Below are 27,996 nucleotides of genomic sequence, written 5' to 3'. Positions count from 1 at the left end.
TGTGGTTGTCAGAAAATAATTCATTATTGACAAATATACTTTGATCTCTAATAGCAGCATTGATTTTGAAGGGAGTATCATTTATGAGGTAGGTGGAGGGGTGTTTTTGCTTCCTAAAGAGAAACATGTTGCATTTCTTTGTACTGAACTTAACACCATGGTCTTGACACCAGGAATTTGTGTGCATTATGCCTTTGTGGAGAATGGGAATATTATCTGGTGAGTTGATGACAGCCCTAAATTTGCAGTCATCAGCATACACATTCAGTCAGAGACTCCTGGCATCAGTTTGGGCATCAGCAAAATATACACTAAAAAGGAGGGCCCCCAAAACAAAATCCTGTAGAACATCTCTGGAGGTCTGTCATTTTAAGGAGAAAGTATCCACCAACCCCCTCTGTGCGTGCCCTGTCTGATGTAAATACTAACATTTAATTGAGTCAATTTATTAATAATGTCAAGAGTCTAAGATGATGTCAAGGCGTTGGCCAAATCCAGGTAAGCAGTGTGCACTGATGTGCCATTATCAAGTGCTTCATTAAGCTTTTGACATAAATTTGCTAGACTTAAAAGGCAGGATCTACTTTTTACAACACACAGTTGCTTAAGATTGAAGGTTTGTAAGCTGCTAATTTTATAGTATATGAGTGCAATTACTTTACAAATGATGTTGGTAAGGATAATTTGTCTATAACACTACAAGTCTGCGGTAGGGCTGCCCATGTGGAGGGGTACCATAACATCTGTCCTCTAGTCTTCGGGCAAATATACACTGAATACCCATTGAAAAGGCTAAGACTGAATAGCTTTATAAGGGACTCAGGGAGGCAGTGTTTTCTGCTTACAAGCATGGTATGTTGTCTGGCTCTATGGGGCTAGGTATTTTTGGTTTGGAAGAAAGCCTTTAATACTTGTTCTGTGCTGATTACAGGTGGTGGTGTATACTAAGTGGTATAAAGGAAGGAAAAGAAACTGATGGGGAGGAAAGTTTGACCTACATTTATTCTTTAATATGTTGATGGTGGGTTCCAGATCAGAGTAAGTAGTCCCTTTGGAAATCAGCATGATACAATGCTGAGAATTGTTCACAAGATGCCTGACATAGTTAAAAAGGCCTTGATGAGCTGGCAATATGTTTTAAATTGTGTTTGACTCTGCAGGTACTGCTCGAATGCCTGAGGTCTTTATTTACTTTTTTGAGGTCACTTCTAGTGTGGTGTGGTTTCAGTTTATTTCTTAGGGACATATTTTTTTAATTTCATTGCAATGTTTGTTGATATTGGTGTTTCACCATGGGGGTTTATTTCTAAATTTTGCATTTATTTCTTAGGGACATATTTCTTTATATTATTGCAAAATGTCTTAATATTGGTGTTTCACCATGGGGGCATAATTCTCAGTTTTGCATTTTGTTTGTGGCAGATGAGAACAGATGCCTTGATGAAGATGTTTATAAATCAGTGGTATAAGCAGACATATTTGTTATGAGGTGTCCATGGGGTTAAGTTCTTTTAAATTTCTTTAGGGCATCAGAGACTGATAAAAAGGCTGTCCCTGGAGAAATCCTTGAAGACATAAGGATTGGAGGGCATCTTAGCCATAATTCTTATGGAAGAAAATACAGCACAGTGCACTGATTTGACATGTGATGGAGCAATTATGGGTGTGTTTATTTATAAGAACATGGTCAGATAGATTTGAGCTCCAAGTAAGGGAGAGTATTATCTGTTCTAAAGAGTTAGCATTAATGATGTCCAGGAACCTTTTTGATATTTATTCTTTGTGGTGTATGTTTTCCATTTTATTGACAGATAGTTGAAATTGCCCAAAAATTAATGCATTAGGTCAATAGTCAAGGACTCAGTTTTGTTTTGGTGGGTGCCGTTGGCTGTAGCAGATGTGGAAGGGGTTGCATACCTAGCAGTGATATGATATAATATGCAGACTTATTTGTACATACCAGGATATGCAGGAGTTCTAGGTCATTATCCTGCTGAATTAGCCATGTGATGATGAAACTTGTAAATTAATACAGACACAACCACCCTTAAAATGCAACTGTATTCACCAGAAAGTATAATTTAGTGAGAGGAATTAATACCCAGTAAAGAAGGTGTGTTCTGTACTAGAACTAGGTTTCTATGATTATTCAAATGTTTATTTTTTGCAGGTCAGTAAAACCTTAAGGGTGGGTATTTTTTTCCTTGTTTAAACTAAAAGCAATGAGTAATGCCACAATGAAATTGCCATGACTGGGAGTTGTTAGGCTGGTAGGTGCAGAAGTGAATTTTCCCAAGAAAAAGCACTACAGGTGTAAAGACTGTCTAGGCCAATATGTGAAGCACTGAGAAAAACATGAAGACCATCACTGGTGAACCAGGCAGGATTGTCTATCATGTCCTCCAAAATGACACATATTAGATCCTCCTTGAATAACACCAGTCATTGAAGCTAATTGGATCTAGGACTCTCCATCGAACACGTTTAACTGAAACATAAACCACCGAACACACTTTCGCAAAAGTGCATTTATTGAAAATGCACTTTCACAACAAAATAAATAAATAAAACAAAATATTAAAAAATAAAAGACTACTCACATTTATGCAGGGGTCAAGCCCTCCTGTACCCCCCACACCCCCCTACTTTAATATTCTCACTCTGAGATCGCACTACAGTGGGGGAAAGGGAATATTCCCTTATCCCCACTGCACCACAATCTAAGCAACAGTTTGTTTAGTTGTACAATCTACACCACATTTTGACAGGAGGACTATGCCTAACCAAGTTCGCAGACAACTGCAAACTGGGGGCCATAATTGACTCTCCAGCTGATACAGACATCCTGCAGAAGGGTCTTACTGAGATGGATACCTGGTGTCAAAATCATTGCCTCAAGCTAAATGCCAAAAAGTGCATAGTCATCCCCTTTGGAAAAAACCCACGAACTACCACATATGTGGTAGTCCCCTAAATACAGAAAATAATCATATTGCCAAGGTGGTTAGAAAATCCTTCTACGTGACTCACCTAATCACAAAAGGGTTCACATCTAGAACAAAAGAGGTTATTGTGCCCCTCTACTCATCACTCATCAGACCCATCATAGAGTACAATGCCTCATTTGGGATGTACCTTACAAGACACCAGCAACAGCTGGAAAGACCACAGAAGTACTACATCAAGAGGATTACTGGCCTCAAACAGATGCCCTATGCAGCCCGACTGAAGAAACTCCAGCTTTACTCAGTTGCATACTGCTTACTCAGAGGTGATCTCTGCCTGACATACAAGGCCATGTCCAACGAAGAACTGATGGACATGCTCCACCTAAAAAAAAACAAATCCCCGAGAGCCACATGCGCTAGGGATCTAAACCTCATCACAACGAAAAATAAGAAGTGCTGGAGGGATAGATTCCTGCCCCAGAGACTCCCCATGCTTTGGAACAGGATTCCAATCTACATTAGGCAGAGCCCCTCACTAACACTCTTTAAGAGAAGCCTTGGCGAGTGGATGGGAAACAGAAAATTTACCCCAGGGATCACTGCAGTGGCTCTGCTGGACAGAGGCACAGGGAACTAATGGCTCTGCTGGACAGAGGCACAGGGAACTAATCTAAGTGGGCGGCGAAAGCCAGCACATTCTGGCTACGCTTATAGATGCCCTTGAGCAGATAGCATAGTACTTACCTATGAACCTATGAACCTATGTACAACTAAACCTGCATGCAAACAAGTGTTTGCTTACTTAACTTCTGGTGAAAGTGCATTTTTTATAAAATGCGCTTTCATGAATTTGAGCTCACTCGTTTACATTTTGGTGAAATGTGTGTTCGATGGAGAGTCCTAGATCCAGCTAATTACCTTTTGTTTTGTATTGTAATATTATTTGCAGGGATGACAAGAAACTACTCAAGTCTAGACTCAGAAACATACATCAAGAATTCACTCTTGTTGCTATTTATATTTTCAGAAGTAGAACGTCTAACACAGGCACCAAGGGCCACATAGGGTAGGCAGCCATAGGAACATACAATTAGAATCTAGGGCCACCACATCACATGTAAATTCATGCTACATCTTGTGATGTGGAGGCCATGTGCACTAGCAGAGCAGTCACCTTCAATGTAAATGCTTATTCATGTGCATCAGTGGCCACGGCTGATCTTCTTGTCAATGACCCTTGTGTCCATGTGGGAAAGGAGGCACTAGTGACTGATGGCCACTGCTGGACTACTGACCATGATGTGTATTGGTGCCAGTAGCCCTGAACCCAGTGCTTCCCTCTGTGCTTTTCAGCTACAAACACAAAACACCCTCACCAAAATCTGTAATGTGAACGGTACATGATAAGAATGTGAAGTGGCACTGTTGTATTCCTATGATCTGTGTGGATTCAGATACAACTCTGCCTTCATTCTCATAACTTATCTTGTACGTTCAACATAATATGTCTCCGCCACAGCATACATACTGGCAATGATGCATGAAGCATAGAGCAAGACTCACATAACATCAGCAAAGAAAGCATGTAGCTACTCCTGGAAGTCCTCAATGAACTGTAGCATCACATGAATAGATAAAGCAGACTCACCACATACATATAACATCTTAGTCCTTATTATCATCACCTTAACTTGTCCTCATACCTGGTCTCATATGTCTGTGACAGTGTAATAACAACCTTGCATTGTGCATCCAAGGCCAAGAACACCATTCACCATTCTGTCTGTATCATCCCACAGTGCCATTTGGAACTACTATAATGACTCAGCAGTACTTTATTATCTGCTGTGTCAGACCTTCATGTAGACATCATACAGATATCTCCTTTTATGACAGAAATAGACAGGAAGTAGTGCTTGGTTTAGACATGCTTGCATACAAGTATGTAGGTGGAATTGTCATATATAAGGACAAAACACTGTTTCATCCCTTAACCACACACAGTCACCGCACAGATAACTATATAAAACACAGAGATAAGTAACTGCAGACTTACATCACTGAGTTGCATTTTTCCAATAGATATCTATAGTATTGTTTACACTGAGATTGTTTACATTGTAGTTATGTTGACAGCTGTACACATTTATGAATGGTGCTAGCATACAAAGTCATATAGGAGCACAGTACACACTTTGCTGAATGTTACTGATAGAATAAGAAGAAAATAATTAGCTTCATAGTACTTCATAATGCTTAGTCACTGACAGGACTTTCCATTCCCTTCAATTCTATCTGTACAATCAGTTATGCCTTTCATTTTTAATGAGTTTCATTTAACTTGAATGTTAAAGAATCACATTCATTTCATCTGTGGTAAGCAAACAGCACAATGAAGTGACCTACTCATTTGAGAGAAGACATGCTTAAGGTTCTGCAGTTATATGCAGGACACCTTATGGAAATTTAACTCACATGTATCACATAATGTTTTGTGATCTATACATCTCATGCTAAACGGCATATACTTAGAGAGCAAACATCAGAACTCCCCCATTTCACTGTGCATTGGCAAGTTCAGGCTTATAATGACTTCAGTACATGTGCTATGTTTGCAGGGTGCTGCTACAACACAATAGGTGTGGCATGCCTCACAAAATGTCAGTGGCACTGGCTACTTATTTGGAGGGATCAGGAAACAATGGACCTGATTAATGTTCTCCCTACTTATGTGCTAATATCTGCATATGTTTAGACCCCAGAAGGGTCCATTTCATTGAAATGATACATTGGAGGACCTGACCACTGACTTCCGTATGCAGCAGGGCTCCACCACACTGGGTGATGCTGTCCTACTGGTTGCATGACCTGCTACAGAGGAAGCCTTACAGCACATGGCATGGGCAGAAGCAATTCAAAGATAAGTCATGATTTTGGTTCAGCAAATCTTGCATTGCATATTTTTCAATAACTTTACAGTTTTATGTCATAATGGCCTGTTAACTGATGATATACACTGAGAAAGCTTTTGTTTTTATCTCTGTGTGTAACCATTTTGATGTGCAGCCCTCATCTGTGTGTTGTGCATTCTAAACACTTATCTTAGTTGCTTTACAGTGGCCTAGGTTACTTATTTATTTATTTATTTATTTATTTATTTATTTGTTTATTTCCAGTTTGATTACCGGGGATGTCAACTGGGCTCAAAGAGCCTGTTTTCAGTGGAGACCCGGAAAGAAAAGCTCAATATTACAAGCAATTAAACAAAAATGAAATAATACAAAGTAATGAGAAAAAGTACAAATGCATAAAGGCAAGACAGTTCATAAACGTATTTACAAAGTTGTATAGATAACTGTTTGTACAATAATTAAGTGATAGAGGCAAGATAAGAGCTCACAGTTAAAGGGAAAACAATTATTAGTTGAGGGTTAAAAATTTGAATGCTGTATATTGAGGTTTAGCAGAAATGGAAGAGAAATAGGTGGGAAGTATACTGTTAGTAGAGCATAGATTATAGTGTCTGGAGTATTCTTAGAGAGGTGGTTGAACATTAATAAAAGTGGAGTTCACACATGGAAGGTATGATTGCCTTAGTTAAACTGCATCAGCTTAATATAGGTAGTTATTAAAGATTAATTGTTTTCAGTAAGAGGGGATGAGATCAGGGACTATATACAGTATTTACATTGTGTACATTTAAGGTAGAAAAACATTATTAATAATTTGGTGTTGAATTTGACTTAGAGGGAGGCAGATGTTTAAGGGGTCTTTAGATTTAGAGTGAGGTAGGTGTTTAGGAGAACAGCCTGGGGTGGATGAATAAGTAGAGAAGCTGTATGAGGAAGCATACATAGAAGAGAGGTTAAGTAGGGAGAATACAGTTACATTTCCAGTGCTGTGCAAGGTAGGAATGAAGCTGAGTTTTAAAGTATTCGTAGTTTTCAGAGATTCTAAGAGAAGAAGGGAGGGAATTCCATCTTTTGGCTAGGGAAGAAGAGAGTAGAAGGTGACCAGCAGGACGTTTAGGATTGTTACACATACTTACTGGTAATTGCATATGGAATCTCATCATGCAGGTTTTTTATATATGGAACTGTAGTTTGACCATAAAGGCCTGCACATATCTTTACCACCTTTCTCATTTTCAGCCTGTACCTATGTTTGCATTACTGTCTAGTACATGCAAATATGCTTGTTTTATTCCGTATTATGTATACACTCATCAATGGTTGTGCCATTTGTTGATGTGGATACTGATGATTACCTTATCCATTTATGCATTCAGGTCTCCATGTCACATGTTATGTATTTACAATGGAACTATTACTGATGCATCTATATCTATCTATATCTATCCATATATATTTATATATATATATATATATATATATATATATATATATATATGTGTGTGTGTGTGTGTGTGTGTGTGTGTGTGTGTGTGTGTGAACATACATGCATATATATAGATAGATATAAATATATATGTATATATAGATAGATAAAGAAATATATATATATACATATATATATATATCTATAGATCTATACATAGCTATATATAAATATAGATCTATAGATTTATATCTATTTAGCTATTTATATATGCATAGATATAGATATATAGATATATGAATATATATATATATATATATATATATATATATATATAGAGAGAGAGAGAGAGAGAGAGACATACACAGAGATTTAAAGGGCTACATTAGAATAACCATATGTAATGGCCTACTTTTGTTCCTGAAGTCCTATATGTTTACTTTAATAATTAGCGCAATGTGCTTGTACAGACATATATCTGTGGGATGTCAAATACTAGAGCCATTTGTGGCATCATCACTATCTCTGATTATTTTTATACGTGAGAGACCCCTGCACTGCCATGTTTTGGTCCTTATACCACTAAGTTAGTGAAATATGTCCCGAAACTTCAATAGAAGTATTTCTGTCTTAAAAAAATACAAATCACACAAATCGCATTGTTCAAATTGCATTTAATAAATACTTATTTGAAGATATAGGCTACCGCCTACATATGTCATGGATACAAATGAGATAGCAAGAGTGTTTCTACAGCTCACATGTTATGGGTATGATTTAGGCAAAGTTCTCTAGGCAAGGTTTTAATAGTAAAATCACAGGAGATCCCTCTTTTTTTTTTCCAACTTTTTCATAGGAAATAGGAAATGCCACCTCAAACAGTCCTGACTTATGGCTATATAGACTATGGACAACATGCTTATATATAGGGCCATTGTATTCAAAATCAAGGTTGTGGTATATTGATATTCTGGAAATATGACTATTATAACCCCATTTTTGTATTTTTTTATTGCCCATAAACTCACCTAGTGATATCTTAAAAGTGGACAGAGGTGTGAACCACTTAATCAGCAGAGGCAGCTTATTTTGTTATCCAGGTAGACACTACATCACACACACAGATCCTTCTTTTTCCCTTCCTGTATCTGGGTAAATGCTACATCAGACACTGATCTCTCCTTTTTCTCATGTATACGTTACATAACATATGTTGCACATTCTTTACATCCCTAGCATGCTTATACTCTGACATTCATGTAGATTGCAATACTGTGAGGGACATGTACCTGTTTCACAGTTTGGGATGTCAATGACAATCATAATTTTACAACAGTGGATTATCAAGCAAGCATTCATGACAGTTCTTTCAAGGCTATATTTGCAAGTCTAATGGCATGTGGGTCACTCGTACTATGGACCTTAACCTGGTATATGACATCAACAGAATCTGCTGGAGGGACAGATTTGTCTCCCAGTGGATACATCACCTTTGAAACAAGCTTCCAATTCATGATAAGCAGAGCCCCTCATTGACCCTATTCAAGCATAATTTGGATGATTGGATGGGTAACCAGAAATTCATCCCGAGGTTTCCACCTGTGTGCCTCTAGGACAGGGGCAATGGGTGCTGATACCAGTGACTGCCTCAGGCAGACACTCTTGGGAACAAGGGTTGAACTTGGCTAGGCTTGTAAAGGCCCCTTGGGCCATTAGCCTAGTAACCTTCTATGATCCTATGATGATGGCATGTAAATAGTAAGTATTTATAGTGTCCTTGTCACTTGTCTTGTCTCATACTTGCACAATGTGCCTTGACAATACAAAGGCACACTTCCTAAATATGACAGTGCACTTCAGAATAACAGTGATGGATTATGTTAAACCATGGTAACACAGTTGCAACTGTAATCATTGGAGCACAAACAGATATTAACAGACTGACTTAATTGAGTCAACATCACTATGAAACCCAGATACCTTGGTTTCAAAATTCAAAAAAGACATATAAAATTTGTACAACAGGCACAGAGACTCATTTGTTGTAAATAGTTTTTATACTCTCTGCCTGAAGTGCAGTGCTGACAAGCTGATTCGTGCTGCTGATGGCAAAGTATTATGTCTTGCATAATCATATCTTAAGGTGTTGAACTTGGAATAGAAATGTGACCAAGCATTTTACTACTGATGGAAACATGAGTTATGGAAACCAGTTGGAATTTAGGAACTTGACTGGATGACACACAAGAGGTCTGAGGAGGTAGATAGTTGGTGACAGGAATATATATACAGACATAGTAAGATATTAGTTTATAGTTCATTTCTGCACATATTTGTGTTGTGTTACTCTTTGCTTTATCATCATAATTGTTCAGGTAAGATCTCTACAAGACAGTGTTCACTATAGGGTGCAGGCACATTAATATAGCAGCAGGAAAATGCTTTGCTAAAAAAAATGTACAAGCAACAATTACACCTTGACAGTATCCCAGAAATAATATAGCAATAACCCATGCCTGGGTGTGGGTAATGCGGGATTTACTCACGGTTGGCGTAGTTTGGTCCCGAGGGCGAAGCCCGAGGGACCAAACAAAGACAACCGTGGGTAAATCCGCATTACCACCCAGAAGTGGTTATTGCTATTATCTATGACATTATTTAAGAAAAGAAATAATTACTTTTCTTAAATAATGGCATTGTATAATGCCTCTTTGCTACCCTTCCGCAGCTGTCTGGTATCCGCGGCAGTTCTGATGTACTGCGCATGCCTACACAGTACATCAGAGCTGTGGCCAAAAGCAATGGAGAAAGCAAGATCTCCATTGCTTTTACTGTTCGCTATGTTAAGTGGATTTAATATGGCGAGACAGCTTTAAACTAAGCAGCGGAGATGTCCGTTGCTTATTTTAAAGCTGTCTCGCTATGTTAAACCCATTTAACATAGTGAACAGTAACGGAGATCTTGCTTTCTCCGTTACCACAAAACCTGTCTCGCTATGTTAAATGGGTTTAACATAGCGAGACAGCTTTAAAATAAGCAACGGAGATCTCCTTTGCTTATTTTAAAGCTGTCTCGCTGTGTTAAACCCATTTAACATAGCGAGACAGGTTTAAAAAAAAGCAACGGAGAAAGCAAGATCTCCGTTGCTTTTTACACACTGTGTCGCTATGTTAAAGGAGTTTAACATAGCGAGACAGCTTTTAAAAAAGCAACGGAGATCTCAGTTGCTTTTTTTAAACCTGTGTCGCTATGTTAAACTCTTTTAACATAGCGAGACAGTGTTTTAAAAGAGACTTATACTAATGGAAAAAGTCCGGGTGACCGAACCTTATCCATTAGTATAAATCGATTTACAACGTGCACGCTGGCCAATCAGCGTGCACGTTTTGGAATATTAATGGGGGGTCATGGTATAATCTACAGTCATTCACTCCAATGGAGCTCAGGAAGTTTGTATTGTAATGTCCAAGGGGCAGAGCCTAAGCCTTTTGACAGAATCAAATGATGTCCACACATTTCAAACAAATGTTCATATCTCTGGAACCATAGGTGTTATGAAAGAAGTATGAATGGCAAACTCTTTAGCACAAATTATTTTTATTGTGGTAGTATTCTTTAGGTTCTAGGTCTTAAACCGAATTTTATAAGTCACAGTAAACACAGTAACTATTACATTTGTAATATTTTGTAAACAACTTACAATATCTCAGCAACTGCTCAAGTTAATTTTATTCATCTAGTTGAAGGCTTTCATATCAGGCTAAAGAGTTCTGTCTGTGTTACTTAGTTGTTGAGATATTTAGAAAGATATGAAAATTATATCTATATAAATTAATATCATAAAAACAACAGTTAATATCTATTTACATGCACAAGATAGAGGTCAGATATTAATGCAGTTGAATTTGCTATTGTGTAAGTTTAAAATGAAATCTTTTAAAACATTGTACATAGCATGGTTTTGGAATTATTGATGCAAATAGAAACTAAAGTTTTTGGACTACCTGCAAAGTGAAAGATTTAGTGTAGAAAATCAAACTCAGGTAATGTGACAGTATGATGGAACAATGACTCCCCAGATTAGGGATAATTATAAACAGAAATTCATGAGATATTATAGAAGTAAATGGGATATATTTCTGTGTAGCTAACAGATAAAGCCTTACCAAAAATGCAGAGCAATAAGGGAAAGGAAGGGAAGAAATAAAATGCCATCATGGAAGCATCTAATATAGAAAAAATAAAGCAAGTAAGACAAGAAGTGTCACTGTTAGAAGAGTATAGAGCAGGGAACAGATTAACAAATTTACTTAGAAAGACATGATCAAACAATGTACAGTATTACAAACAATAAACTAAAGATACCAGCACAAGCAGAAAAACCTAGAAGATTTTCAGATACATATAAAGGAAAGACACAAAATAAGCAATTCATTGATGACCCAAAACAGTTTTATAGAGAATTTGGAAACAAAGCAAAAGGAATAGAAACATCATGAAAAAGAAGAAGAAGATGAAATGAGCACATTTTGGAGAAATGTCTATGAAGACCCTGTGGAACATAATAAAGATGCTGAATGGACAGAAGACGTAATAGAGACAGTAAGAAGTTCAAATGTACAGGATATGAAATGGCATGAATTAACGACCAGAAAAATTGAAACAAAATTAAGAAAAGCTCTGAATTGGAAAGTCTCAGGCCCAGATGAAGTATCACATTTCAGGCTAAACGTATTAAGTATTAACATCTGAAGATTTAGCCTTCATTAACAACTACTTATGCATGCATTCTGCACAGAAACCAGCCTGGTTAACAACAGGAAAAATGGTATGCCTCCTTAAGAGTGATCCTATAATCCATCCTAAAGACTAAAGACCAATAACTTATCTTCTGATGATGTATGAGCTATATATTGCAACTGATGCATGATGCAGACAGAGCTTTTAGACGATTAGAAGAAAACTCAATCATAGCAAAAGAAAAAAAGGATAATAAAAGAAAGTTATATGGAACAAAGAATCATTTGTTGCTAAATAAAGTCATAATGGAGAATTGTAAAAGTGGGAATCTAAGTATGGCATGATAGATTACAAAAAAGCATTTGAAAGAAATGTATTTATTTTATTTATTCATTTACATTTGTTTACCGGGAAATTCTGACTGGACGCAGGTCCTTTTTCACCAGATGCCCAGGGAGAAAAGCTCCACATCATGTACATGATAAATAGAGATACAAAGTGCAGCAATAGTAAACAACATTACAGGTTGTTGGCTTTTATACAATAACAAGATATTGATTATCAACCGTATATACAGTAAATCTTGTAAGTTAAGATAGTTTCTTGTCATTTATAATATTAGTAACAAAGTTGTCAGACAGGATTTTAAAGTATGTAAAGACAACTAGCTATTTCTGACTGTGGTTAGTAGTGGCGGTAGTATAGTTGGGTTAAGAGTCTAGGTGGGGGGGGTAAGGGTGGGGGTGTTAGTCTGGATTAGAACAAGGACAAAGCCAGTGCAAATTTAAGTGGAATTTGAGTGCAGTTTTGAAAAGGCTGCTGGAAGGTAGAGCAGTTATAGAGGGTGGAAGATTGTTCCAAAGTTTAAATATGGTACATGAAAATATGGCTTCTCCTGCAGCGTTTTTGGGTTTGATAACAGTGAGTTGATTTTTGTTGCTTGATCTTAGGGGCCTAGTGGAGTGATAGGATTGGAGAAGGGTTTGAAGGGAAAGGATGTTATGGGAGTGGTTAATAAGTTTATGAGTGAGGGTGAGTTGATTAAAGTGAAGGAGCTGTGGTAGTTCTAGCCAGTTTAGTTCTTTAAGGGAGATGCAATGATGCCTGCCGTAGAAGGTTACAGTGGCAAATTTAGCAATTGTTGTAACAAGTATCCAGCTTGTGTAGATCTGTCGGTCTAAGGTTGGTAAGTATAGGGGATGCATAGAGTAGGGTGGAGATTAACTGGGAATTGGCTATGGAGATTCTAGCTGCCTTGGTTAGGAATTGGCGGCCTCGATATAATGCACCAAGTTTCTTGTGAACTTTTTTTATTGTGGGAGATATGTGGGAGTCAAATCTAAGTTTGTTGTCTATTTCCACACCAAGTAATTGTGTGTGTTCTGATGGAGAGATGATGGTATTGTCTTTGGCAAGAATGTTGAAGTGGGGGGTGTTTTGGGTGGCTCTGGAAGGTTGGAACAGGAGAAGTTTTGTCTTACTTGGGTTGAGTAGGAGCTGAGCATTAGATAGCCATCTTTCCACAGAAGAGAATGATTCCTGTGTGATTTGTTGTAGTTCTGGTAGAGTGGGGGCAGAGCAGATGAGAGTAGTCATCTGCTTACTGTATAAGAGATGCTTGTGTAGTGGCAGTATGTAGGTTGTTAGTGAAAAGTGAGAATAGCGGAGGGCCAACGATAGACCCTTGGTGAACTCCGAGAGTACCTGGGAGGTGAGGTGATAGGTTATCATCCCAGATTACTGATTGCTGGCATCTGTGTAGATAGCTGTGGAACCAGTTGCAGGCTGATTGTGAGAAGGAGAGGTTGGGGAGAGTAAAGAGTAGTAGCTCATGAGATACCATGTCAAAGGCCTTTGAGACATCTAGAAATACAGCAGTAGAGAAGAGGCCATTGTTTTTGTGATGTAGTATAGTGTTGGTGAAGGAGAGCAGAGCGGAGTTAGTGCTGTGATATGGCCTGAAACCATGTTGGGTTTTGGAGAGGAGATTATTAGCTAGGAGGTAGTTGGAGACTGGGGGTGTTGATACATTTTTCAAGTATCTCGGAGAGAGGGGAGAGGATAGCAATGGGGCGGTAAATGGATAGGTTGGTGGAGGGGGTGCCTTTGTGGAGGGGAATGATGTGGGATATTTTCCATATCGAGGGAACATTGCCTTCTGTTATGGAATGGTTGATTAGAATTGAAATTGGGTAGGCTAGTGTATCAACTGCAATTTTCAAGTATTCATTGGGGAGGTTGTCAGCTGTTAGTTTGGTGAGTTTAAATTTTGACAATAATCATTTTATGTTGGAGGTACATACTGAGGTGAAGAAGAAAAGAGGAGGGGGGTTAGGGTTTGGAGTTGGGGGGGGCTGTTGTAGGGAAGTGTTGTTTGTTTAGAGATGTTATAGTTTCAGTGAAGTGTTTGTTGAAAGATTCAGCAATACTGCTGGAGGAGGGGGGAATGGATGGCTGGGGGTATCAACCTTCCCTGGGTGGACGATAGTGTTAATAGTGGACCACAGTTGCTTAGGGCTGTGGTTGGTAGAGTTTAGGGTGGATTTATAGTAGAGGGATTTGTCTAGTTTTATTTGCTTTTTGGCTTTATTGCACAGTTCAAGGAATGATTGCCTATCTGAGTTATTTTTTGTTAGTCACCAGTGCTCCCAATCCTTATCTCTGAATTTCATTAGGGTTTTGGTGGTCTTTTGTAACCATGGGGCATGCCTGGATCTGATTTTGGCATTTCTTACAGGAGCATCCCACATACATGGATAAAGGAGTGCTTACAGATGTATAAAACATATCCTACATTGATCAGTTACATTTCAGTGTCCATGAAACAGTACAAACCACTTTGTAATTAAACCATGACAAATGGCAAATTATTATCCCAGGTATAAAAATTAAAAAAGGGATATTCCAGGGTGATTCTTAGTCACCACTATTATCTTGTCTTGCCCTTGACCCATTAAGCTGTTTAATTAACAGACTAGATCTTGGTTACAATTTTATTCCCAGAAAACAAACTTGCTTAAAGGTTTCTTATCTAAAGGATGACTTAAAATTATATAGTCCCTCAGACGAGGAGTTGAAAGTAAAACTGCAAGTGGTTAAAAGTTTCTCAGATGATATGAGAATGACATTTGGTCTTGATAATGTGCAAAAGCAAAGTTTAAAGCAGGAAATTTGCAGTACCAAGGAACTCTCAATCCAGGACAGGAATGTGATATAAAGAACTTGAACAGGAAGGAGTGTATAAATGTTTGGGAACTGATGAAATATCATTGATAAAACATTAACAAATGTGAATAAAACTCAGTAAGGAATACTTCAGAAGACCAAAACAAATATTGAAAACAGCCCTAACATCTGAGAATAAAATTCAAGGTATAAACCAATTTGTACAGTTTTGGTGTGACTGACTGGCCGCAAAAGGTATTGGATCACTTGGACAGAAAACAAGAAAAATGCTTCACACTTACCAAATGATATATAAAAATTAGTGTAGACCAAGATTATATATTCTTCGCTCTGAAGGAGGTATGGTCCTCCTCAAAATTGATTACATGCATAGATCTGCAGTCATGGGACTGCATGCGTATCTGCAGACCTTATCAGATCCATAGTGAAAGTTTTAAAATGCGAGGACAGAAAGTCTAAGATTACCTGTCTGCTGAGTTTAGCAGAAGCATTCAGGTGGAAAGCAAAAATGGAAGTCAAACCAGAAATAGATAATAATTAGAGAGCAACTGAATGTGCCAAAAAAACAAAAGAAGCAATATAAGAAGAAGGATCAGATGAGAAAGAAAAGAATGTGGAAAAGCCATTAATATAGTGGCAAGAAGAGATCTCCTTTAACAACCTCATATTGATCAGGATTTGATGCAGAAATGGTTAAGGAGAGGTGAGTTGAAACCAATGGATAAAAGGTTAATAATGGCACCCAGGATAGTGAACTACATACATGTTGGTTTACAAAATCCATTGAGCATGTGGGAGAAACAGACAAATGTAGGTTCTGTAAAAAAGTATTGTTAACAGTTGCACACCTTGTTGCTGGTTCAAATACAATCACAGCAGAGGGCCTGAACACTGACAGGTACAATAATGTGGCAAGATTGTTGCACTGGGGATTGTGCAAACACTGTGATATAGAAGTAGCTGAGAAGCATTGGAAACATAAACCACAAAGCATTATAGAGAATGTTGAAGTGTACATCACATGGGATCACCCATTACCAACAATACAAAAAAATAGAAGCGAGAACACCAGATATAGTAGCCCATAAAAAATGGCGAAAGTAGCAGTGATCACTGAAATTGCTATATGTAGTGATTACAGTGTCTCATATACAGAGGGACACAGTCATAAGATATCAGGATTTATAGGCAGAAATGACAGCAATGTGTAAGAAAGATATATAGACAGTTCCAATAGTGACAGGAGCAATGGATCTAATAAAAAAAGAATCTACAGTCATATATGCTACCAATACATGTAACTCCATATGAATTGTAGAAGGAGTCAATTCTGGGCACATTGTGGGTGTTGTGAAGACCACTTTTGACTAATAACAAAGACTGAACTAATACTAATTTCTTGGACTGTAATTATACCCTTACCTAGGAATGGGGTCCATTACCATCAAGATATTAGAAACCCAAAAGATCTGTAGAAATTAAACAGAGAGAATTCATACTTTACAAGGTTCCGATATGACAACAGATTGAAAAAAAAGAGAATGCATGAATTACTCTTCATTACCCTCATGACAACTGTATGCTACACATTCAGCTGCTCAACTTCTTCAACAGAAGAGTTGCCTGTCTATGCATAGCTAAGCACTGCAGGGTGAGGGGCACTAGAACTATGCGGCAAAAGGCCATAAGCTGTGTACTTCCATTTAGCCTGAGTTGAATTTGATGCTTGGTGCCAGACATTGAGCAAATACAGAAGAGAAAGACTGATGACACAGAAGGGAGAAAATACATAGACGGGGAGGGGGGGGGGGCAGTGGCCAAGTAGCTTCTGACAGAAGCAGGATCATGGTGGCTCATAACGAAATGTAACCAATAGGTACATACAAAATAGTGCACTACAACAGTCATGAACACTTAATTAATGCCTGGATTAGAACCCTTGAAAGTATGCAGAAATCAGTCTACAGATTGTACCATTATCGTATCACATTACAAAGGATCTCCTACTTCACACAATTTAAATCACATAATTGAAGGGACAGTGACAACTTACTGAAGCAGAAGGGTTGAACAGAGTGAAACAGAGAGAGAGATGGAGAGAGAAATAGCAATAGTATTCTTTTTTGGGAATGTAGGATGATCTGCATGGTGTGCTGCTGTTACTGATTTCTACATTATTAATCTGCAATGCACTCTACAATAACGTGTTTCCTATAGGAAGCAATAAGGAGTAGGAGAGTGCAACCAGCATTAAGACATAAGCATGATAAGGATGTCTTACTAAGTATCACTGCCAGAATAGAATGTTTTTTACAAATTATGTAGTAAATGGAGATAAATACAGATATTTGCAATTAACCGTATGGTAGGAATAGAAAATATCATGAAAGAATAATTTGACATACAGCTGTAACTGAACCCATGACACTATGCAAAAGCATCATTATACAGAAAGAGGAAGTACTGTAACACATCACCTAGGAGCTCTTAGTTCATTACATCCAGCATCCTAAGAATTGTTACGGTTACTGTTGCAAGTAGTGCCTTTACTCCAGGGGCGGCTCATGCTATAGGACTGCAGGACTGCAGCCTTCCCACCTAGAAACAAAAAGAAAACAAACCGTGAAACAAAATATTAAGAAAACAAAATATTTTATTTTCATGAGTCCCGGAACTCTGCGCATGGGCGGACGCACTCAGACTGCCACCCAGATGCCCAGGAATCTGTGCGAACTCAGACTGCCTGAGTCAGCAGTCCGGATACAGGGAAGGCATTTCTGCCCCACAGATGCCCAGGAATCTGTGTGGTGATGACTGCAAAGAACAGAGGAGCTCTGGACTGCTTCATCTGCAGACAGGACCAATTAGGAGAGAGGTGAGGTGAGTTTTAAGCTCTTGTGCGGGATTATGTTCATCGCGGGCTTGGGACTTGAATTTTACTGCATGGATTTCGAGCGGGCTACTTGCTGCTTCATGGAGGGTTTGGGACTTGAATTGTACTGCTGATTCATGGATTCTGGGTCTGGACACATTTAAACAGGTAGGTGTGTGTGTGTGTGTGTGTGTGTGTGTGTGTGTGTGTGTGTGTGTGTGTGTGTGTGTGTGCATGTGGAGAGGCTTTTAGTGACAGAGATTACTTTGAGACAAGAAATGCAGCGATGGACAAATGCTCGATTTGTCTCCATAGGAGATGTGTCAGTGTCTCTGTAACGTGTTGCTGATCATTTGATTTCAGTGATACTGAGTTTTAGGCCAAGAAACTTTAAGCTGCTTAAATGAGGGCTTTTGTTCTATGAGAGACATCAGAGAGACCACTCTTTTGCAGCACCAGACCTGCCACACAATGACAACAGTTTAAACATATTGACAGGTATGGTTGCCCAATGCTGGCACTAGGCTGTAATATTTTTTTACAGATTTTGTGATGTGATGGTTGATTAGTATAGGCATAGCTAACCGCAGTACTGTTTCTCAATGACATCATAACATTCTGTCCATGATATCAGAGGTCATTATCGGCAGACATTATCAATGCTGTTCCAGAACTGTATTTCAATGCAGATGTTTGCATTTCTATACTCTGTAGCTTCACTTGGTGATTGTTGAAAGGCAGCATCTGTAGGACTTCAGTATAAGTTACAATCCTGCTGTGTTCTAAACACATCAGATGAAATTACAATGTGTGTGTGTGTGGTGGGGGGGGTGTGATCACTCCCTCCCAGTGTGCCATTGCAGAACATAATCATTTAGGTTAACAGAAGGAATTTAAAGGCTTTTTTAATATTTTACTTTGGTGCTATATTCATTTTTGAACAAGTATATTTGGCGTCAACAAAAAGAACAACTAAACTCAGTTATTTTGCCATTTACACCTTCACATTTAGGTACATACTGATGTGCACTGGGAACCATAGTAATGGACTTACAAAACTCAGCATATTGAATGAGTCACTGAAAACAATAACAAATTTAATGATGACCAGCTATTTTTTGTAAGTGGCATTCACTAGTGTATCATTTGTGTCTGGGGACTTTGTCCCTCACTTCAGCCTATACATAACTTTATGACAAACATGAGCCTTGACAAACTGAAAATCCAGTTTGACAGCATCTTTTACTGACTTCTTGTGTTTTACTATTTCTCATATTAAGCTTTATAAATTTTTTCACTGTTATACCTCATTTAAGTGAGTAGGATTCGGTGTTACTTTTATGTACAATAAGAGAATGGTGCTACACGTGTGTGTGTGTGAAATGCCCCAGTTGCTATATACTGCTGGCTAGAGAGAATATATGGTGATGGGTAGAGAATACTTGAGGCTTGAACCTTGTACTGTGGGTGCAGGTGGCAAGGGCCTGAATTCCCTACCCACCACCATTTGTAAAATTTTTTGCAGACTTTTGCCTCATAATTGTTCTGTTCTGTTCCTCATAAAACCTGTGCTTTCTGTATTTTTGTTTTCTTACACAGTGAGTAGTGTAGTGCTGCATTGGTAGCATTGCTGCCTGACAGCTACATGTTCTCTGGTTTGATTCTTGGCTGGGATGCCTTCTGTGTGGAGTCTGCATGTTCTCCCATCTTGCAAAGACATATGTCTGGAGTGTTTTTCCCTGGGCCTCTGCTGAAAATTGGCTTTTATTCCAAGTAAGACTTTCTTGGTTAACAAATGTTAAATAAATAAAAATAACAGACATTTGACTTTCAGACTTCATATTCTTCAGAAAGTACATGGTAACACAAAACCTTTTATTCTAGCAATTTTCTAAGTTTATAACATGGATATTTGAAATTTGTCCCTATTTTTGGGACTGTATTCCCCCATTATTGGCTTCATCCAGGGTTTTTGTGCTAAGGTTGAGAGCTATGGTGAGAACTGAATTCACTGAATATGTTTGGGGGCTATATTCCCCCATTACTGGCTTTGTCCACATGTTTTTTGCTAAGAGGTTGAGAGCTATGGTGAGAACTGAATTCACTGAATATGTTTGGGGGCTGTATTCCCCCATTATTGGCTTTGCTCAGGTGTTTTGTGCTAAGAGGTTGACAGCTATAGTGAGAACTGGATTCACTAAATGGTAGCCATTTACATTTCAGTCTTCCTCTGCTTCATAGAGCAGATGATTTGGCATAATGCTATGTTGTTCTGACTATTTTGCACAGGGTCCTGGGTTCAATTCTTGGCAATAAAATGTATGGTGGTAACACATCATTTTATTCTAGCAACTTTCCAACATTATATAAACAATGTTTAAAATGTGTCCCTGGTTTTTGGGCTTTTGCCCCCCCCCCCAATAAATTTTGGCTTTTTCCAGATTTCTTGTGCTGCAAAGTTCAGAGATACAGCTGAGTGTCAAGAGATTTTGCAAGAAGCTGAAAGCTGCAGGGGAAAAAAAGTTTACTGCTGCTAATGGTGAGTCTGCTTTCATTGTTAATAGCACAGCAGGTAGTGTACTTGCTTTTGGTGCAGAAGGCTGTGGGTTCTACTCCCACAGTAGGTAGATGCCGTGCTGATATTGTACTGTGTTGTAAAGGGGATGGATGCTGCAGTCATTTTTGGTGAAGATACCTAATAACTATGAACCTGTTATCAGTTTGCCATCTATTCCCTATTGCAATATTACTAGCTTATCATTTTTTTAATGCAACATAGGCAATTTATTCCTCAAGGGCAACAGGCACTTTATTTGTAGATGAAACAATGAAATATAAAGTTGTTTGCTAGCATCAAACTCTTCATTAGTTACATATTTCTTTAATGTGGAATTATTTAGATGACTTTTTCTTCCTCAGAGATTGTGCATATGTATTGATACTGGTGGACTGTAGAAGTTTGAGTAGACTTTTATGATGGAAATGTTCTGAATTGGGCAGTTTTGTCATTATTGGTGCATGTATTTTGTTTCTTTTACTGGACAAATGTTCAAAACAATACATTTAAAATGCCCTCTAACAACTATACTGTATTGTACAATTAATATAATTTAATTCAATTGAGCACATGTATGTTTCGTGTGCAAGGGGCCTATGATTTGAAAACAGCCCAAAGTTAACTTTATCTGCCACTGGCAAATGCTATTTTCTTTGAATATGGGTTTCAATGCTGTTTCAATGAATGTGAGTTTCAAGGGCAGAGAAGTTTTAATGCTAAGTCTATTTTCATTGTGAGACTGCACTGCTTTGTTTAGCAGATATCTATTAGTGTTTTTGCTGTAAAATGCAAAATAAAACTTTCAAATCCAAATAATTCCAAAAGTAAAGCAGTATGCACATTACAGTATTTTTGGTAAATGGGGCGAAATAACCAAGGAATGGGACATTGGAATGGCTGCAGGGGGGGGGGGGGAGGCTCCATTCAACCATGATTTTGTGAGGGGGGAAGGGCAGCAAACTCAAAGATAGCCCCGGCTGAACTATACATCTCAACTTTCCAGGTTTTGTAGAATGAATACATTTTTGCTTCTTATTTTTGGTTTGTTCCCCATAAAATGTGTGGTTTTCTGGCAAATCATTTAGGAATGAAGTCACTAAATAATGACAAACATTGTGTTTCAGATGTCATAACCTTCAGAAAAATGCATGCTAAAGCAAGACATGTTATTCTATCAACTGTCTTAAGTTTATACAATAGCAATGTTTAGTACTGTTTGTATGATACCCGAATATATTTGGCCTTGTCCAGATTTCCTGCATTAAGAGGTTAAGAGGTACGTGCAAATAAATTGCTTTATAGAATTAGGAATATCCAAACCTCTCAACTGTCCCCAGTTTTGGCTCAAAATGTTGTTCCCCCATAATAATCTCTCCGCAAAATGGCAATTTTGGAAGAAAACGTGGAAGGTTTACAATTATAAATAACTGTAATGATCAGAGTTATAGATTACTTTTATTTCAGAAATGCATGCAGATTATCTTATTTTGTCAGCTGCTCATGTTAACAGTACTAATATTAAAAAGGTGTCCCTTCTTTGACAGGTACCCAGCTGTATTGTGTGGCAATTTTATATTTTTGCATCACATTTTTGGTCCATTTTTCATAAAATTGTGGTTTTCTAGCAAATTAGTGGTAAATCATTAAAGATTGAAGCTAGAAAATAATGGCAGACATTTGCGTTTCAGACTTCATACCCTTCAGAAAATGCATACTAATGCAAGACCTACTACTATTCTATTATCTTTCTAAGTTTATAAGAGCAATATTTAAAAATTGTCCTTATTTTTGGGCCTGTGTCCCACTTCTATGTATGGCTTTGTCCATATTTCTTGCTCTGAGGTTGAGAGGTATAAGTGTCAGAGGCATCACTGTCAGCCAGAGACATTTCAAATTGTAACATACTTGTTGCACCCCACTCCCCATGTAGTGACTCTGGATGTCTCAAAGCAAGGCAAGGAGCAGTTATGCAGTGTAAGCGTGCAGAGTATTCCCCCATCCAAGGTAGACTCAAGTACGACAGTGGCTTTTCATCTGTCCTTGATTTTGCAGAATGTTCTGGTTTTCTGTCATATTTTTATATTGCTGATTTATGCTTCTAATTATTCAGAAAAGGCATGCTATTGCAGTGTCCTGTTGCTCTGTGTTTAAGTAGCAATGCTTTAATGACCATCAGGTATGCTTGTTGGAGATTGTAAGGTGCAGGTAAGCTTTAATAAGCATACTGTTAAAGAATTACTAACATTGAAAGCCTTTTTGTTGTTGCCATGCAGAGAATATTTACATAACCAGATAACATATAAGCCTTGGGTATTGAAATGCATATGACAGTTTTTGTAATAAAAGACAGGCTTACAGTATTTTCAGAAGCTCATTAAATTTATTGGAGACTTGCAGTCATCTTTGCAGGCTTTACCTGCAAACTAAACAGAATGCCAATCTATCGTGTGTGGTCCAGAAACTTTGCAGAAATCCTTTAAGCAGTTTATCTTGAGCTTGTTTAATGTTTGCTGTTCATTTTTTACTTTGATCATGTCTACCCCATGAAACAAGTAGATAGTTATTGTCAGGCAGCAGGTCTTTTTTGGATAAGAAACATTTTTACAAGTGGGGGTATCACAGAGATTGCTACTTTCAGCATGTTACTTGGTAATTTTATAAAACTGAATATACATTATGATTAGAACTGCAGTGCAAGGAGAAGTGGTTTGAGTTGATTGCTGCTTGTTTTTTATACTTGATTTTGACTGGCATTCCAGTAATGCATTTAAAAAGTAATTTATTTTTCATGGCTCACAACCTTTGTGTTTCCATCTAGATATTAAATAAGCTGTCATGTAGTCAATGTATTGAAATATTTTTTCTTCTACACTTCATTTTGTCTTGACTGAACTCTCATGATGGTTTGGCACCCAGGGCAGCGTATTTAATTAAAGTTCCAGTTGTTGTGGTTTTGAACATAGCTCCACCCCTTCTGGTTGGCCACACCCCTTCTCATTGGCCCCACCCATTCAGCTGTCTCCTGCAGCCCCCCTTTAATTTGAAGTCACCAGCCACCACTGCTTTACTCTGTATTCCTATAGTGTAGCAGACTTAAGGACATTTGGTCAAAGTGAACATTGTTGAGTGGCTGAAATTAATATCTTCTGATTTTGCCATAGGATGTTAATGCCATTCACCATCACTCAGCACTGGTGCTTGATGACAATCTCTGCTCAAATGATGAGGATAAAGATTTTTTGATTGGCCATTTCTGGTCATGTGTGTTGTGTATGATTCTATTTTTTGACAAGATTAATCATGTGAAAAGTGGGTTGCTAGTACAGTGTTGAAAATGGAGATGGCAAGTAGAAAGAAGGGCACAGGGGAACGAATAAAGGAATTTGCAGGTGAGTGGTGGGACGCCACCACAGCTATCCACTTCTTTAATAAGATTCAGAGATCAAAAGATTCAAAATAAACGTTATTGTCATTTAGGAAACATAAATGCGACCTAAACAACATTTTGATTATCAGCTTTTTTACAGGAAAAAAAAACACAAAAAGACAAGACATGATGGGATTAAAGAATAAACAATAACTATAGTGCAAAAGTAAATGTCTAGGTAGCTGACACACATGCTTGTACACTATTTATATACACTAGCCAACACTATTACATGATTAACACATGAAAAGAAAGTACAATATACACAAAGGTGAGATTGGATGATACTGCACATAAGAAGTGATTGGAATTGCATTTGAATGAGAATATATTAATTTTAGTATGCAATAAATAAATATAATTACTGTATGAAAAAAAGAAAGGAATGACAGAGTGGCAATCTATTATAGTTTTGATACATCCAGATTTACATCTGCATTAATGAGTCTTATTGCAGTTAGATAAAAACTGTTCATGAATCTAGAGGTCCTGTAGGGCATACTCCTTAACCTTCTACCAGATGCAAGTTTAGTGAACCAGCCATATTCTGGATGAGAAGTGTCACACAGTATTTTGTGTGACCTCTTTTTACATCTCACTTCAAGGAACTCCTGTAAGGTAGGAAAACTAGTGCCCACAATCTTTTCAGCTATTCTTATTAATCTTTGCAGCTTCTTCCTTTTGGCTATTGTGCTGTTACTGAACCATACAATGCAGTTGCTGGTGATAAAGCTATCGGTGGCCTCTCTATAAAAGGTATTTAGAGCATTCACAGAGAAATTTGCTTTTCCAAGCCTTCTTAGGACATGTAGTCACTGGTGGCCTTTTTTAATTAGCTGGCTTGTGTTTATAATCCTCTGATATATGTATCCTCAAAACTTTGTAGTTTGGACTCTCTCTACTTCACCGTTGATCTTGAGGGGCAGGTGCAAGGCAAAGATTTTTCTGAAGTCAATCATGATTTCTTTTGTTTTATTGACATTCAGGTCCAAATTGTTGTTATTGCACCATTCAATCAGGGAGTTGACCTCATTCTTATACCCACTCTCGTCATCATCACTTATGAGTCCCACCACTGTGATGTCATCTGCGAATATGATGATGTGGTTGTTGCTACCTTTCACACAGCAGTCCTGGATAAGGAATGTGAACAGTAGAGGACTCGGCACACAACCCTGGGGTACTCCGGTGTTGATTGTAATACTCCCTGAAGTGTTGTTAACAGCACAGGTCCTTTGTGATCTTCCAGTCATGAAATCGAGGATCCAGTTGCACAGCTCTTTTTTTTTATGTCAAGTTTGATCATCTTTTCTATAAGATGCATAGGAATCACCGTATGAAATGCAGAGCTGAAATCTATGAACAACAGCCTGGCATAGTTGTTCTTCTCTTCAAGATGCTTCAATCTGAGATGAAGTGCCATCAAAACAGCATCAGCAGTTGATCTGTTTGCCTGGCAGGCAAACTGCAGTGGGTCAATGGATTGGGGTAATAGGTTCATAGGTAGGTACCAGGCTATCTGCCCGAAGGCATTTATAAGCCTAGCCAGAGTGTGTCGGCTTTCGCTGCCCCATTGATTAATTAACTGATCCTCTGTCAAGCAGAGTCAATGAAGTGATCCCAGGGGTGTATTTTCTGTTACCCATCCACTCATCAAGGTTTCTCTTGAAGAGTTTTAGTGAAGGGCTCTGCCTATTGTAGTTTGGAATTTTGTTCCAAAGCATGGGGAGTCTCTGTGACAGGAACTGATCCCTCCAGCATGTTCTATTTATTGTTGTGGTGAGGTTTAGCTCACTAGAGTGTGTGGCTCACAGTGACTTGGATTTCTTTAGGTGAAGCATTTCCATTAATTCTGAGTTGGTCATGGCTTTGTAAGTCAGGCAGAGATCACCTCTGAGTAAGTGATATGCCACTGAGTACAACCGGAGTATTTTCAGTCAGGCTGCATAGGACATATGTTTGAGGCCAGTAATCCTCTTGGTGAGGTACTTTTGTGGTCTCTCCAGCTGTTGGAAGTGTCTTGTGAGGTACATCTCAAATGGGACATTGTACTATATGATGGGTTTGATGAGTGATGAGTAGAGGGGCACTATAACCTCTTTATTTCTAGATGTGAACCCTTTAGTAATTAGATGAGCCACATAGAAGGATTTCCTAACTACTTTGGTAATATGATTGTCAAAGGAGAGATTACTATCTACCTGGGTCCCAGATCTCTTATTACCTTTTCTGCATTAAGGGGGATGCCATCTATGTGGTAATCCGTGGGTGTTTTGCTTTTCCCAAATGGGATAACTATGCATTTTTTGGCATTTAGCTTGAGGCCATGACTTTGACACCAGGTGTCCGTCTCAGTAAGACCCTTTTTGGAGGATGTCCACGTCAGTCGGAGAGTCAATTATGGCTCCCAGTTTGCAGTCATCAGCGAACTTGGTTAGCCATAGTCCTCCTGTGTTTTCCTGTACTTCTGAAAAGTATATACTGAACAGTAGGGGTCCCAGGACTGAGTCTTGCGGGACACCACTTGTGACCGGTTTAGAGTCGGACCTGGAGCCCACTATTCTTACCATGTGAGTTCTGTCTGTAAGCCAGTTGGCAACCCATCTTGTGACATGGGCTTTATGTTCAGGCTGGTGAGTTTTTCTGTAATATCCAAGTGGGTAATGGTGTCAAAAGCCTTGGAGAGGTCAAGGTAGGCTGTGTGAACCACCTTTCCCTCGTCTATGGCCTTGATGACTGTCTCGAAAAAGTCAACCAGGTTTAGTAGGCATGATTTGCCATTAACAAAGCAGAACTGGGTTGGGTCAAGTGTTTGAAGGTTCCCAATGTCTTTGTTAATGAGTTCCATGATGATGTGCTCCATAGCCTTGTAGACCAGGCTAGTCAGGCTTATGGGGCAATAATTTCCAGGGTCAGTTGTGGCCTCTCCTTTGTGGAGTTGAATAACCGTGGCTGTGCGCCATTTTATGGGCACATAGCCTGTGGAGAGACTGAGGCTGAACAGCGTGTTTAGGTGGGGGGTTAGTTTGTTCTGTAGTTCGTGCAAGACACAGCCTGGGACACCATCTGGCCCCACTGACGTTGTGTTTTTTGAAAGGGCTATTTTCACCTGTGCATCTGTGATTTCCGGGTATTGTTGTGGGCCCTTTTGGGGGGTGAGAGGGGGCTGAAGTTTGCACTGAATTTATCTGCCAGGATGTTGGCAAATCAGTAAGTTCAGTATATTTTGTGCTATTTTGCACTAACTTAGAGCATATCTGTGAGTTGCCACTTAGATTCTTAACATAGCTAAAAAAGGCTTTGTGGTTATCTTTTGAATCCTCGGCTATTTTTCTTTCGAAATTAGCCTTGGATGATTTTTATGAGGGACCTTAGTTTCTTACTGATACTGATCAGGGATGTCTTCCTTTTTGGGATTTGCTTTTTTTCTGAACTAGTTTCCTCCTTCTATTGTATAGCTTGTTTATGGCAGGGGTCCACCAGACTGATTTCCTTCTCTTAGAGGAGTGATTCTTGGTTTTGCTAGGGATGGCATGATCCATGCATCCTTGTAGGTGCTCATAGAGTGCATTTGTAAAGGTTCCTGCATCGTGGGCAGCGTTATCCTTTAGTGTGGGGGCTGTGAAACTTACCGCCTCTGTCTTAAGTAAGGTGAAGTTTGCTTTAGAACATTTTTTTGCTGTGGTTTCCTTAGTTGGGCATGGTGGGGGGGGGGTGTAGACATCCAGAGTGATTAGTTTATGGTCTGATCTAACCAGTGATGGGTTGACCTCCGGTTTGGAACACCTGTTGCCCATGTTTGTGATGACTAGGTCCAATATTTTTTCACTTCTGGTAGAGGAGTCTACCAGCTGATCCAGGGCATTTGAGTTGATGAATTCCAGGAAGCGCTGGACCTGGGAGTTTGTACTCAAGTAGTTTTCCCAG

This window comes from Protopterus annectens, chromosome 7.part0, assembly GCF_019279795.1.
Source record: "Protopterus annectens isolate FY-2018-M chromosome 7.part0, PAN1.0, whole genome shotgun sequence".
Taxonomy (NCBI): Eukaryota; Metazoa; Chordata; order Ceratodontiformes; family Protopteridae; genus Protopterus; species Protopterus annectens.
The sequence above is the reverse complement of the archived record's forward strand: the minus strand, read 5'-3'. Positions refer to the sequence as shown.